Source organism: Cuculus canorus, chromosome Z (genome assembly GCF_017976375.1).
Source record: "Cuculus canorus isolate bCucCan1 chromosome Z, bCucCan1.pri, whole genome shotgun sequence".
Taxonomy (NCBI): Eukaryota; Metazoa; Chordata; class Aves; order Cuculiformes; family Cuculidae; genus Cuculus; species Cuculus canorus.
This window is the reverse complement of record NC_071441.1, coordinates 13001818-13017603: the sequence shown is the minus strand read 5'-3', so window position 1 is coordinate 13017603 and position 15786 is coordinate 13001818. Positions and strand designations below refer to the sequence as shown.

The 15786-nt window shown below is 43.9% G+C and overlaps 1 long non-coding RNA gene across 1 annotated transcript in view; it reads right to left on the bottom strand.

Moving 5' to 3' along the window:
• The window catches only part of LOC128850384 (uncharacterized), a 109126-nt gene that overhangs the window by 14211 nt on the left and 79129 nt on the right, over nucleotides 1–15786 (bottom strand). The window contains exons 2-4 of the long non-coding RNA XR_008447746.1: nucleotides 8165–8411; nucleotides 5585–5664; nucleotides 4729–4820 (exon numbers count right to left, since the gene is read on the bottom strand). This is a non-coding gene — a long non-coding RNA (uncharacterized LOC128850384). The remainder of the gene's footprint in view (nucleotides 1–4728; nucleotides 4821–5584; nucleotides 5665–8164; nucleotides 8412–15786) is intronic.

Below are 15786 nucleotides of genomic sequence, written 5' to 3'. Positions count from 1 at the left end.
CAAGGGAGCAGAACAGAGCTGGAAAATATGGAAGATACTTTCCATAGACCACAAGAGCGCTCAGTCCACAGATGGAGGAAATGGGGCAGGGAAGAGAGCAGAGTGGCTGAGTCAAGACCTACCAGTCAAACTGGAGAGGAAGAGGGATCTGCACAGGCAGTGCAAGCAGGGACAGGGAACCTGAGAAGAATCTAGGGACACTGTCTGGTTGTGTAGGAATATGGTCTGGAAGGACAAGGCACAGCCAGAGCTGAACTTGGCAAGGGAAGCAAAGAATAACAAGAAGGGCTTCTACAGGTATGTCAGCCAAAAAAAGAAGGTTAAAGAAAGCATAGCTGGACCAATGGACAAAAATGGTGACCTCATATCAGCAGACAAGGAGAACACTGAGGGACTCAACAATTTTTTTCACCTCAGTCTCCACTGACAGCTACTCTCCTCACTTATCTTGGGTCAATGGACAATGAGAATGGGACAAGGGGGTATAGGAACTCCCAGCATAGGGGAGAATCAAGTTCATGACCACCTGAGGAATGTGAACATATCTAAGTCCATGGGACCTGATGAGATGCATCCCAGAGTCCTGAGGGAACTGGTTAATTTGGTGGCCAAGCCACTCTCCGGGATATTTGAAAAGTCATGGCAGTCAGGAAAAGTCCCTGATGGTTGGAAGAAGAGCAACATTGACCCCGTTTTTTGAAAGGGTGGAAAAGATGACCTGGGAACTACCAACCTTCAAAATCACCTCTGTGCCTGGGAGGACTGTGGAACAGATTCTCCTGAAAGCTATGCTATAGCACATGGAGCACAGGGACGAAATTTGAGGCAGCCAGCGTGGCTTCACCAAGGGCAAGTCCTGCCTGACCAACCTAGCAGCTTTCTATGATGGGGTATTCACAAGAGTGGGCATGGGAAATGCAAAGGGTGTGATCTGTCTGGACTTCTGTAAAGCCTTTGACACAGCCCCCACAACATTCTTCTCTCTAAATTGGAGAGAGATGGATTTGATGGGTGGACTATTCAGCAGATAAGGAACTGGTTGGATGGTCACATTCAGAAAATAGTGGTCAGTGGCTCGATGTCCAGATGGAGATCCATGACAAGTGGTGTCCCTCAGGTGTTCATACTGGGCCCATTGCTGTTGAATATCTTCATGCAATGATATAGATAATGAGATTGAATGCACCCTCAGCAAGTTCGCAGGTGACACCAACTCAGTGGTGCAGATGTCACATCAGAAGGAGGGGATGTCATCCAGAGGGACCTGAACAGGCTGGAGAAGTGAGTCTGGGTGCACCTCAATGCACCTGGGTTGGGGCAATCCACAAATCCAATACAGGATGGGGGATGATGTGATTTATAGCAGCCTTGCAGAGAAGGACTTGGGGGTGCTGATTGATGAGAAGCTTGACATGAGATGACAATGTGCACTCACAGCTCAGAAGGCCAATTGTGTCCTGGGTTGCATCAATAGAAGCGTGGCCAGCAGGGCAAGGGAAGTGATTCTGTCCCTTTACTCTGCACTCATGAGACCCCAGATGGAATATGGTGTCCCGTTCCGCAATCCTCGACAAAAGAAGAATATAGAACTGTTAGAATGGATCCAGAGGAGGGCAACGAAGATGATCAGAGGGCAGGATCACCTCCCATATGAGGACAGGCTGAGAGAGTTGGGCTTGCTCAGTCTGGAGAAGAGAAGGCTCTGGAGAGACTTTGTACAGATCTTTCAGTATCTGAAGGGGGCATGCAAGAAAGCTGGAAGGGAGTTTTTACAAGGGGATGTAGTGATAGGATGAGGGGGAATGGCTATATATTGGAAGGGGAAAGATTTAGATTAGATGTTAGAAAGAAATTCTTCACAAAAGGGGTGGTGAGACACTGGCACAGGTTTCCCAGGGATCTAGCTGGAGGTGTCCCTGCCCATGGCAGGGCATTGGAACTAGGTGATCTTGAAGTTCCCTTCCAACTCCAATTTTCCATGATTCTATGTGGGGGTGCCAGGACACATCTATGGAACATGCTGTGTCAAGTGACCACGGACTAAATCTATCCTCTGGTTTTGCTTAGGCATAGCAACCTTCTGAACAGATCAAGCATTCCTGTGAGCTTCAGAACCCGTTGAAACACTGCCTCTGAGAATGACAGCTTTGCTGTCAGGGGTGAAGTGTGACAAGAAGACCTTGCACCCTGCAGGTGGAAAGCTAGCAATGCTGCAATTCATGTCCCCAGAGCTGCTGGCAGCCCTCTGGCTATCCATAAACAATGTACTGCTTTACATGCAGCTCTAGTTTTCTTTACCTTGTCACCTTAATCCAGAGGTCCAATCTTTACATCCATTACTTTTTCAGACCTACCTCCCTAAGGGTCCTTGGGTATTGGCCACCGTACCACACCAAGCACCATGCTCTGAGTAGACTACCTGATAACAGCTTGGAGAGAATCAGAGCAACAGTGTGATATCCAGGTGTATGCAATCAATATATGAAGTGCTGTAACAGCAGTAGCATTTGGATGACATGACTTTTTTAGGCAAAACTGCATTTTAGGAGTTCCTTGCCCAAATTACTTCAAATTCAGCCTCTAATCCACACTTGGAGAGAAACTTCTGAGGGAATTCTGCTATTCAGATAAATTATTTAGTTATGTCTGCATTACATAATGCAATGTACTGCAGAGCTCTGCAATTTAACACTGGATGAGCTGACTCCGAAACTAGAAATGCCCCATACAGAAAGGATGCAGCCAATGTTCGAACTTAGCTTCATATGCCCTGTGTTGTTGACATCAAGGTTCAGTTGGAGCTTGCTCAGGACCCAGTAAGGCACTATACCACCCTGTACAGACATGCCTTCAGAATACAGATGATACTATGAAGCAGTATTCTAGCCTCATTTTTAGCATGACTTCCTATGGAAACTAAGCTTCTGTAACAACAGTGTTTATATCTCTTGATTCCACACTCAGCTCAAAAGTTTTTGAACCTGTTGACTTCCTTGCCACTTAAATTGGACAGAGATAGAGACAATGTGTAATGATGGCATTAGATAGTTACATAAAAAGAGAGGAACAGCTCATTGGAGTGTGAGAGAGACCTAGAGAAAACAGGCTGGCAGTGCACTAAGACGACTCAGGATGGAGAGTGCAAACACTATCCCTGGAGAGCAGCAGTGGGTAGCTTTGAGCTCTTCTCACATGTTTTAACATGTTTCAGCATCTACTTAAGATAACAAAATTAATAGGCGGTGGCTTCTCATTACTTATCTTGAAGAGCAGTTGTGTTTTTCAAATTGCTTTCACACAGTGCCGCAAAGTTGTGAGAATCCAGTTCCCCAGCTGCTGTTGCAGGGTATTTGAATGTTTTTGGTCTTCATGCTGCAGCAGTCAGGACCTTACTCTTTAAGGACTTATACTTATGCACAAACAAACCAAACAAAATTTAAGGGCTGAAGAAGGAAGAATGCAAATTTTCCAAAATCATGCATGCCTTGATATAAAGGCAAGATTTAGTCTTGATGATTTCTGAGTGTCCAAGCTGCTCCTGCAGGGCTGGGACAAGATTTCTGCATCAAAGCAGGAAAGGCTGGGTTGTCTCTGGCAGCTGGTCAGATAAAGTCCAGAGAAATTCCTACTAGTCATTTCTAACAGATTCTTAGGAAAGGAGAGACAGGGTGCATAAGGAAGCAGGGCCAACATGGCATAAGCCAGCACTAGTCTGGCAAGTCTCATTAGCCTGGATTCAGCACCTCTCCAATGATGCAATTACAGCTCAGTTCAGAAGCACTCCTCTGCGGTTGTGAACAGGTGCCCTCAGGCTCTGGAAAGATGGATAGAGAAAAACAGGAGTGTAATTTTTGCCACATCTTCTTATCTCCTCTTATTGCTGCCAGGATGCAAATTAGTCAGAGTTTTAGTAAGTGATTACATAAGCATCATATTATTTTTGTTCATATTTTCCCAAAGAAAGCAGCAAATTATTAGAACAACGTGGGCAAGGGGGATCTGCATGGACAACACAGACTTATTTGCCGGGCATCATGGGCTATTGGTAACTGGAGAGGTGTCATTTGTCATTTCACAACAAAGGTAATCTGGTTAACAAACCACGTTTCTTCCGCAAGAAAGAAGTGACAGTAAGCGAATAGGCAATGACAATCAAAGATCGCAAGAGGATTTGGGCGAAAAAGCAAATTTATTTCAGCCCATTGTTTTTTTGTGTTGCATTCTCTAGAGCTGCCTGAAGATTCATTTGTTCCCATCCAGAGTATTCTGTTATATAACTATTCAGAGACAGGAGGAGAGACTGCACATTCACAGATGTAAAAGGTCTCGAGGGTGTTCAGTGCACAAATGCCCAAACCCCTCAATCCTATGAGCTTTGATAGTCCCATAGGAACCACCAGGCTGCACACTTCTGACTGCCTCCTGAGAGCACTTGTGCACTCTTGCAGGGTGATACATGCACAACTCTTTTAGTGGAAGGACAAATGAGTTTGATTAGCAAACTTGATGTAGCATCCATTTTCTGAGTGCAACAATAGGAGAGAGGGAAGGAGCTCTTGGAGGGTGTGTGAAATCCACTTAATGCAGCTTAGAATGATTTGAAGGGTGCCAGTGATGTAAATCTACCAGGCCTTTGGCCATACCTGTCTCAACTCTTCCTCATTACCAAGTGACCTCCTAGGAAAAACTAGCTTCTTGAATTTCTCTTTGAGTTGAGGCAGAACCTACCTGGTGCCTTTTCAAGCAGTGGGCTTCTCCTGGCTGCAGACCTGGGATCCAGATCTCGTAGAAGGCCAGCATTTGTAACATCTGTCTTAAATCTGGGATTAGGAAAAGGGGTCATTCTGTAAATAAAGTTAAATCGTTTTCTCTTCCCAAGGAATATTCAGCCATGAGCACTCTGTCCGGGAACAGGCTGATATATACCAGGAATCTCAAACTGACAGTTTCATTATTTCTTTCTTGTAGCAGACAGCCTAATAGGTGTAGGGGCCAAAAAGATAACATCCAAGCACGGGGCTGCCAAAGGTGTCCAGCACACAGCCCCTCACCTGTAAAAACTAAGTAAATACAGACACATGAACTCCTTTATCTCCTCCATGAAATTTGTCATCCTTGGACTGAATGACAGACACCACCTTGCAGTCCCCCATGGAAACAACCAGCTGCAAGGGAACTAAAGAGATCTCTGCACAGGACACAGTGGACCACACAACAGACCTGCTGCAGAAACACCATTTACCACAGGGTTCTTGGTGAGCAGGACAGCAGGCACCCAGCAGCAATTGGCTTCCCCTGCCTGTCCTTGGGGAGATGTTGGTCCAGTGGTTTTCCTTAAGGGTGCCTAGCCCTTCCCGGTGGCTTCCCCACTTCTACTGCTCTGGTTTCCTGCTGCGCCCCTGCAACCACCTCACACACCTCAGGCAAGGGATCTCCAGCTGAGAATGCTGGGACAGAGTAGGGCAGAACAGATTGTGTTAAAAAAATATGAGGAATGTATCTTTGCCCAAGTTTTATGCCTGGGGAATGCCTGGGTCATCTCAAACATCTGAAAAACAGAGCTAAACAACAAGCAAGAGTATACCTTGCATCTGCCAGTCTCAGTAGTGTTTTTTAACTGCTGGTCACCCACTCCCTCCTCTCAGGGCTGTGCCAGGTCTTCTCCTGAGGAAACACAATCATCACAAAATAAAAGAAAAAAGGGGGCATGAAAAAAGCCCTTTCAAACCAAACAACTACAGGAAAATGTGCTTCTGTTCAGTGGCCAAACAGTCAGAGCACTCGTTTAAAGGCAGAGAAACCGGCAGCTAGGTCCCTGCTTTCCTTGATGGGGTTCACTGCAAAAGCTTCCTGCAAAGCACACCAGTTTGTTCAGGAGAGCTTTGGCTTCCTCCCCCCCACAACCCTTCTGCTTTGAGTCAAAATTTGTCTGCTGGACTAGAGAGAGAAACGATATCATTCACACCCATGCTGTCTCCATCAATGCTATCCCAAAAGAACATCAGAAGAAGAGGATGACGCAGACAACACCAACACCTACTCACACCTGCTAACATTGTACCACACATCACCAAGCTGCCTGCACACAAAGTCCCTGTCCTCCCAGGAACAGTTTCCAGCAGGAGTGCCACGAGACCTTCCTTCTTTCGGGTTATCAGCAAGCACTGAGTGTGGAGAGGGTAGTCATGCTTTCCCCCAAGCATGCTGTGGGGGAGTCATCCCATGGGTGTCTGCTGCACCAAGCCCCATGGGAAGGGATGTGTGTGCCAGGTTGTCCAGGCAGAGGCAGAGCCTCCCATGGCAGAGGGCAACCAGGTGCCGAGGTACAGGAAATGCTGGAAACCTCACCTGGGCTTCAGGTAGCCTTCTTCAGGTAGCCTTCATCCTTCTTCAGATGAGGCAACCATTCATTACAGACTTATTGGAGACCATAACAGATCTTACAAGATGTCTCTTGGCTAGAGACAATACCATGACAAATAGCTTGACCTGCATGTGATCCACATACAGGATTTCAGATACTAAACAGCTATAGATGGATACAGTAAGGAGTATTTCTGCACTAGTGAGTTGATGAGCATAGCAGTCCGCCTAGCTCTTCACCTCTTTAATATTTCATTTTTTGATTCCCAAGAAGTTACTTCAACATCCAAAACTGATTCTTTGGGGCTATAGTGATTTTTATGTTGGATTAAGAACCAGAATAGACCTCCTAGAGCATTCTTGGCCTCTGTGTGCATTGAACAATTTTAGTCCTTCCTCCACTTTCAGCTGAGGAGGTAAAATTGTAAGACATTTAAGGCATAATCCAGGTAAGTGCTTTGGCATGTGCTTACCCCTAACAACAGAAAAAGTTCTGATGGAACCAATAGTAAGAGAAGCCAATTTGAGATGTATTTTATTTAGAAGCCATTTAGCCCATATAGTTGGAGAAAACAACAATGAAAAAGACCTATAAAATTTCACTCTGTATATCTAGATTAGATTACAGTTACATTGTATATCTAGATTAAATTACAGTCACATTCGTATCTGTGCAATGTAGCTGTGTCAACCTTTTTGCTGCACGTGCCTGCAGTTTGGAGGTTAGCTGTGTCTAGGATGCTTCAGGGGCAATGCGGGTGGGTGGGCAGGGTGTTTAAAAATGCCTGCAGACATTTCATTAGCATAAGGCAGTCCTTTCCACTTTATCATCTTAACTGGGGTTGCTGTGCAATAAAACAGCTCAAAAGCAGCTGCCTTTCATTGTTAGGCAGATTATTTCCCTTAAATTATGGAGAGATGATGAACTCTATATAGGCACCCTTTAGATCATATTTTTAAAGTGCAGAAGGACAACATATTCTTAAATAACAGCTAACCTCCAGCCAAGCAGATTTCTTTGCAGTTTTGTACAAACTATGATTTTTTTCCAAGCTGAAATTTGATATACTGAGTTCCAGGCTCAAGAACAATTCTGAAGCCAAGCTCAAACTTCCTGAAAATGAAAATTCATTATGAAACATAAACATGTATTTAATCATAACATGAAGAATAGGAACAAGAGATGAAATCATTCTGCTGTGATAAGAATAATTTTTCTCTGCAGTTGAATCATTGTTCTGACTGAGCATGTGAAAAGAATTAGGTTAGCCTTACCTTTCCTGTCTTAGATTTGGACAAGTAATTAGAAATTTACAGAAGGTAGACTAAAATCAGCTCAAAATGCCACAGCCATATGATAACCCAGAAATGAAAACAATAGACCTGTCCATTGAGATTAAAATCTAAACCAGAAAGTAACGGGACTAGACTTAAAATGTTTGCCATGACATTACCTCAGGGTCTGTCTGCTCTGCTTGCCTGCCTGCTGACTGCTTTTCCATCCTCAGGATGAAGCCCTTCCCTGATCTCACCTCCTCCAGGATCACAGTTCACAAATGTTACCCACAGGTTTTCACAATTCTACGAAGACTCAGTCCTCTGTCTGGTAAAGTCATTAACCCCATAGCTGCCATGCAGGCGCTAGGACAGACATACAACTCGTCTCAGCAACTCCACCTGTAATGCAGTAACTCCCAGCTCAGCATGTTGCATTCTGGCTTTGCCCAAAGGACACAAGCTACTTGTTCAGCGGTGAGAGAGTGAGTTACCTTGCTGGGGCATGTTGGTTGCAGGAGCCTACCTCTCTCCACTGGGCACAGCAGAAGCTAATGCTAGTGCCACCAGCACCTTCCCAGAGCCAGGCCACATATCTCCATAAAAACCTCCAGAGACAGGGAATGCTGCCTCCAACAGCTTTGACAGCAGGGACAAGACAACAGCTTCAACTGCAGGGCTGAAACAACTTCTTGTCTTTGACACAAGCAGATAAACTCGATGAGTGTTGAGTTCCAGCTTCGCAGTGGTGACTGAGTGTCAACAGCTTTGTCCTGGAGATACAGACAGAAAAATTGAAAGCGATCTTACTGGTATGAAGGGATAAGACTCTCATCAGTGCACATGTGCCTGTGGATGTTTACTTAGATCCAACAGCAAACTGGGACAAATTGGAGTGGCCTGAAGAGGTGGCCTGCCACTGCCAACAGCAGTAGGGATGGCACTGTGACTGAGTGTCCTGGGTCACTGCAGCCCCAAAAGCAAAGGTGCTGCACCTCTAGGCACCACCACAGCCCATCACTGCCCATCACCTTGCCCACTGATACCTGGGACACAGGCAAGAGTTGAGCACCAGGAACATCTAGTAATTGCTTGTAGCATACAATGTTGTTTACTGATCAGTGGCCAAGCAGCCCCTTTCCCACCTGTTAGGTCCAACACGGCTTTGGTTCCTGCAGGGAAGCAATCAGCAGTCAGGCAGGAAGACATGCATGCAGGCTGCCTGCGCTCACTAGTACCCACTCACTCTCCCACAGACAAGCAAAAATAGTACCTCATCATATTGTACATGTGGATTGTCTTCCCCTGACAAAAGCACTGCAACTTCCAGCAATATAATGCTTCAAAACTCATCTGCCAGTTTCGCAAAGGACAGGCTCTTGCATCCTTGTGTTTGTGAACAGTTGATTCATTCCTCAACAGTAGCCAAAAGGAATGGTGCATACCTAGCAGGATTGTGAATGTCTAACTCGGCTAATTGTTTTAGGTAGCTTAGAGTTAGCAGTGCCTGTGGGTTGTTAGAGCAACAAACAATAGGACACTGCCAATTCTTTATCTCCCTCCTAGCCTCAGTTCACTGGGTCCTACACAGGATCCTCTGTCTATACTGCCTTTCCTAGTGGGGTCTTTTCTTTCAGGGTCATACTTTTAAGGAGACACTTCTGGGCACTTGCTGCATGCAGCTCTGGTGACGTCAGTTCGGAAACATCTGGGACTCAACTCGTAAGCTACAAAAAGAGACCCCCGCAGCAATCCCATGTTGTATTTCTTACCTGCAAGACACAGCACCCTCAGCTTCTGAGAAACCACAGTTAGGATGTGCCCTACTCCCAGCACTGGAAGAAAATAAGACGAAGGAGAAGATATGCAAGTCTCTGAGAGACTTTACATTCTGCTTATGGGATGCTGTTGCTGACAGTCTTTGGCCCAGGGAAGGGGGAGCACAGCAAAGTCACCCCCAAGAACCAAACAGTAGGAACAAAGATGAAAGCCAGCCCATGCTGCCTCAATGCCATGATTCTCTAGCTCTAATGTCTACATGGATATCCCTTTCTGAAATGTAAATCACATGGCTCTTAAAGCAAGTTTTTTTATGTTCTTAAGTGTGTTTAGTATGTGATTCTTAAGTCGTAGGCTTCTGCACTTGCAAATAACTTTCAACACAATTACTGGGCGCAAACAAGGATATTGTTTGCAAATGATCAATTACTTGATTGCAGAAAATCACACTGGTAGATATCTGTGTAGTCTCACTTGAATCTACAAAGAGTGGCAGGACAGTTATTGGACATATTAAAATTATAATATGCAAATCAGGAAATAAAATAAAGGATGCTTAAAAAATTGTAGACAGCATTTAGTGGGCAGTAAAACAAGTCTGCTTTCCTCTTCACCCTAGCGTGTAGGAACTGTTACTATAGCTCATTAAGATGCTGGCTAATACACAGATCTCTTTGCCTTTGTACTTTGTAAATGTGCAAACTAGAAACATTGCATCACTATATAAAATTAACTGTACTTTTTCCTGGTTTTAATACAATTGTGGTTGTCTCTGAAGACAGTAATATCTATTAGACTATGACTATCTCTCAGCTAAAGTACTTCCTCTGTACATTCTACTGCAGCACATTGTATCCTCAAGTACATACACAAATGCACAGGGTAAGTACGGATAAATGGATATCTCGGTTTCTAGTTACATACATATCTTATGCATACTAGCACCGAGCCAAAGAGCACTTAAAATGTCCCTCAAGAAATACCTTTTTTTTATTGCAAGATCAATGCAATAATTTAAAAAAAAAAACAAACCAAAATTGTGTGCTTGTTAAATACCTGTTGCTCAGCAGATTACTCACTGAATATGCAAGACACAAAGCACCATTTCTCATGTCCTGAGCTGAAGCGTGTGTGAGACTTCACAATTATGGGGCCTTACAGGAGTATTTTTTGGGGAAGAACTTGGTTACTTCGGTGCTGTGCCTCCAAGATTTTTCGTGCTGAAGTGTTTTGGCTGCATTAAGAGTTCTCTGTTTCTTTTAAAAACCACAGTAGCACACAGGAGAATCATACCCTCCAAGTGGGGAATGGTTTATGAAAGAATAGCAATTACTTCTTTCCAAAACATTTTTTTAAGGAAAAGAAGCCACAAGGTCAGAAGTTTACTTCCAAGTACAGATTTTTGGCCAAGGATAGCACAGATTCAACCCACAGGGATTATCACATTATACAGTGTGTTAGTGCCAAGCTTAGGAACAATGCCACACCAATTCCTACCTATGATGCTGCAGGCAAAGCTGAGCCCTCTGCATAAAGGAAGAAACTGGCACACTCAGGAACGCACTGCTCAGCATCACCCCCGCAGCAGGAGTTCACATAGGCTTCATACGCCCTTAGACGTAGCTAACAGGAGGTATTTAAAGAAAGGAGGTGTACACATGTCACTGAGAATGGTGTTCAGGTAGTGGTTCTCTATAAATGGCTGCCTAGGAGAGACCTGGTAATACTGCAGCCATAATAACTAGCGCACCAAAAACCCCAAGTCCAGTCATGTATATCTTCGTTTACTGCTTGTAAAGAACAGGACAGGCACACAGTCACTCTGAACATCCCTTTCCTCTTTGAACAACCATGCCAAAGACAGTGCAATACAGAGATGAGCAGATAACATTTCATTTATTGCCCATCAGTTAAACCAAACAAGAACCCTCAGCAGTGTAGGATCATGTGCTGCCTTAACTCCAGTGAACAAGGGAGCAGCTTCCCTGATTGCATAACAACACAGCTTACCCAGTGATGGTATCTCTCAAATTACTTTCTGCAAAAATAATTCTTCTCCAGAAAGCTTAACATTAAAAGAAAAGGAAAGACAGCACGTGGGTGTAACTGATAATTTGGAAGATATTTATAACTCTCCTGCTAGAGGCTTGTGCTATTGCACTCAAAACATTAAGTAACTCTAGCCATAGAGATTGAGAAGAAAGACAGGTGACCACATCAGTGGACACAGAAAAAGCAATGAGTCTATTCTATCTGGATTTCTGTAAAGCCTTTGACATGGTCCCCCACAACATCCTTCTCTCTAAATTGGAGGGATATGCATTTGATGGGTGGACTGTCAGTGGATAAGGAATTGGTTGGATGGTTGCTTTCAGAAAGTAGTGGTCATTGGCTTGACGTCCAGATGGAGATCTGTGACAAGTGGTGTCCCGCAGGGGTCCACATGGGGATCAGTGCTGTTTAGTATCTTCATCAGACAGCAAAAAGCAAGTGCACCCTCAGCAAGTCTTCAGATGACACCAAGCCAAGTGGAGCAGTTGTCACACCAGAAGGATGGGATGTCATCCAGAGGGACCTGGACAAGCTGGAGAAGTGGACCTGGGTGCACTTACAAGGTTCAACAAGGCCAAGTGCAAGGTCCTACACCTGGGTTGGGGCAATCCATGGTTTCAATACAGGATGGGGTATGATGTGATTTAGAGTAGAACTTGGGGGTGCTGATTGGTGAGAAGCTTGACATGAGCTGGCAATGTGCATTTGCAACCCAGAAAGTCAACCATATCATGGGCTGCATCAAAAGCAGTGTGGCCAGCAGGTCAAGGGAAGTGATTCTGTCCCTCTATTCTGCTCTCATGAGACCTCATCTGGAATATTGTGTCCATTTCTGCAATCCCCAACATAAGAAGAATATGGAACTGTTAGAATGAGTCCAGATGAGGCCACAGAGATGATCAGATGGTTGGAGCACCTCTCATATGAGGACAAGCTGAGAGAATCGAGGTTGTTCATCCTGGAGAAGAGAAGACTCTGAGAAGACCTTATAGCGACCTTTATCTGAAGGGGGCATACAAGAAAGTTGGGGAGGGACCTTTTACAAGAGCGTGTGGTGACAGGACGAAGGGGAATGGCTATAAATTGGAAGGGGAAAGATTTAGATTAGACATTAGGAAGAAATTCTTCACAACAAGGGTGGTGAGACACTGGAACAGGTTGCCTAGGGAATTTGTGGATGCTTCCTCCCTGGAGGTGGTCAAGGCCAGGTTAGATAGGGCCTTGAGCAGCCTGGTGTAGTGGAAGGTGTCCCTGACCACAGTGGGGGGGTTGGAACTGCGTGACCTTTAATGCTTCTTCCAACGCAAACCATTCTTTGATTCTATGATTCTGTGATCTAGTGTTTTTAAAATGTAAGGAAGATGTCAGGTGACAAAATGAGTTTGTTTGACTCTTGTCTTGTCTTTTCAGGTGTGCCTAAGTATTGTTATTTCTCTTGACATTGCAACCATTCCCAAACGAACAGAGTGCTCTGTTTTACACAGTGTTCAGTCTCCCTCTCCCTACAGATACATCTATTTGTTAAATACACAGTCACATTGTGTTGAAAATAAAGCTAAATGTGGATATGGGGTTGAATGTGGAGAGAAATAGGACTGGGTTCTCCTGGCCCCTCCCACCCCCCCCCACCATGGGCTGAGTACAAAGCTTTCAAAAATAAAGCTAGTGAAGAATGCAGCATGCACACGGGCAGACAGGGACCAAGGTCATCTTGCTATCTGAAGCGCAGAATGAGACATCTGAGAGCAGGTATAGTCACCTCCTGCTTATCAGCAAGGCTCCCACCAGGTACAAATACCCAGTAATTTTAAGATGGATTGTAGTTGCTGTTCTGACAATCTAGCCCTCCAGCTGACCTTCTAGCATCATTGTAAGATTATTATCATACTAAACCATACATCTACACCTAAGGCTACCCCTCTCCTTCTCACCTCTGAGGCAAAACACTCCCAAAGCCATGCCTACTGGTCAAGCAAAATGAGGATTTTCCTTCTATCAGTTAGCAGGATTTGATATACTTTCTTCAGTCACTCAAGCTCCAAGTAAACCCCTCCCCAAAAGTGCAAGTTACTATAAAAAGTTTAAACAAAGGGAAAAGTTTGAGAAGGAAAAATGCCATCCAAGCTCTAAGGATCAGCTGATGACCTGGACCCCACACCCCTCCCCCAAAATTCCGTTGGGGTAAGACCTTAGTGTTATCCATGCTAAATGTATATCTTAACATCGGGCTAATTAACATCAAGATAATTATTAGTATCCCTGTGTACTCTAACTACATATCTTCTATCTATGTGTTAGTTTTACTTACATCTGTGTGTTACGCCTATGTCATTGCTTGTTGTGTTTGAGTATGCCTTCAGGTCTTGGGTCATATATAAAGTTGTTCAATGTATTTCTGCAAACAATACTTTATTCTGCAGCCACCACCAAATCTTATTAGTCATGAGCTGTTATATTCAACCATTCTCAATAAAATCAACTTGTTTGTACATATACAAGTCTCAAAAAAACTTGCTAAGAGTGATTTTAAGGGAGTTTCTGATTCAAACTCAGCATACTAGACAAGATTGATTGTCTTTGAGATATTGTTGATAAGGATCTAAAGGAACTGGTGTAGGGCAAGCTGGATAATGTTGCTTATCCTTGTGTCATTTCTCAGTGTGCACTGTTCTGGCTCCTCTGTCTGAAGTCTCTAGTACATTTTCAAATGTACCCCCTTGTGATGTCTTATCATCCCCTTCTCATTCTCTGCTGTGACACTCCAGCAAGTACTCTGACTTCAGAAGACAGAAGTAACTTCCTAATATTGTGTTGTCTACTTTGAGCACTGCCATCCTTCATTCCAGACTCTTGCACTTTGCTTAAGCAGACAAATTATCAACAGTTTAGCAGGTCAGTATTTTGATTAAATTATCTTCAGCCCTCTGAATCCTGATGCTTAATTACCGTCCTCTGGAAAACACTGCCTTCAGTGCAAAAGAGGCTGTATTTTTATATCAGGATAGCTAACTCTTAATAAAACTTGATTCATTAGTTGTTTTCCTATTATAGCTAGTCTGACAAGAACTAACAGCATGCATGGATATGCCATGAACTTTTACAGTAAGAATAAAATACAGTGCTGGAAATGATTGCTCAGAGACACCCTTGAACTCCCATCTGCGTAAGTTTTCAAGGCTCAGCTAGACAAAGCCATGGCTGACCCCGTCTAATGGTTGATGACACTCCCATTTTGAGTAGGAGTTTTCGTAGTGTGACCTCCAGAGATTCCTTCCAAGCAATATTTCCAAGCACTCATGAGTTTACGTCTATAGAAGAGTAAAAACTACATGTACATTTTCTCTAAAAGTCTCTGTTAATTATCTTGACATAATCCCAAAGCATTCATTTTCAGTGCAGATAAACTTGGGCAAGAATCATCAGCTACGTTAAAAGAATAGTGGCAGCAACTGTTCTATTATCACAGCAAGATGGCAAATGAATAATAGTGCAATTCTTGTAATCTTGTTCTATCTATAGAGATATGTGATTGTTTTCTAATAACTTTTTAATCAGCTAATGTGAAATAAATCATAAGCAGGAAACCTCAGTAGGAACCTCAGCAATAAAGCAGGAAGAAATGCATGCCTGCATCTTGGTTTCGCAAAGAAATTTAGTATGATTTCTTGGGTTTTATTTCAGCTAGCTCATACCATTCACAAACATGGGCAAAGTGTGGGCAAAGGAGGTGTAATATCTGATCATTCTCATTTGGAGCCACCCAGGGCAATTCCATCACCCAGTATCCACCCACATCAGCCATAGGAAGGTACAGTCTTCCCCAAAATGGCATGTCTTCCCATGGCTCCCAGTACCAGGATCAAGTACAGTTCTGCTCTGTCTGGATGGAAGGACTGACACACAAAACCAGTAGCCAAGGGCGCTTTTTCTGATTTCTCAAAAAAGGCACAGTTAAATACTCTCAGAATGCTCTGGCATGAACGCACCCTTGTCTACTGTTGAAACCATTATTGGAGATTAGATATTGAGAAAAATCCCAAATGAAGGAGTCTTGAAGAGTGTAGGGGTCTGGAAAACAAGTTGCAGAAAAATCTTCACACACACATCCCTCCCTCCTCCTGCTAGGGTTTAAATCCCGGAACAAACAAAATACTTCTTGTTGCTCCAATTCCATATAGCACTAAGAACCCATCTTAATTTCTGTCTGCTTGAAGGACACAGTGTAACATGAAACAGGTTCTTTGCCACTTAAGTAAATGATCTGTATTGAATTGCTGGTTTTCGTAACTCCACCTCCAAGAATAACATTTACAGTAA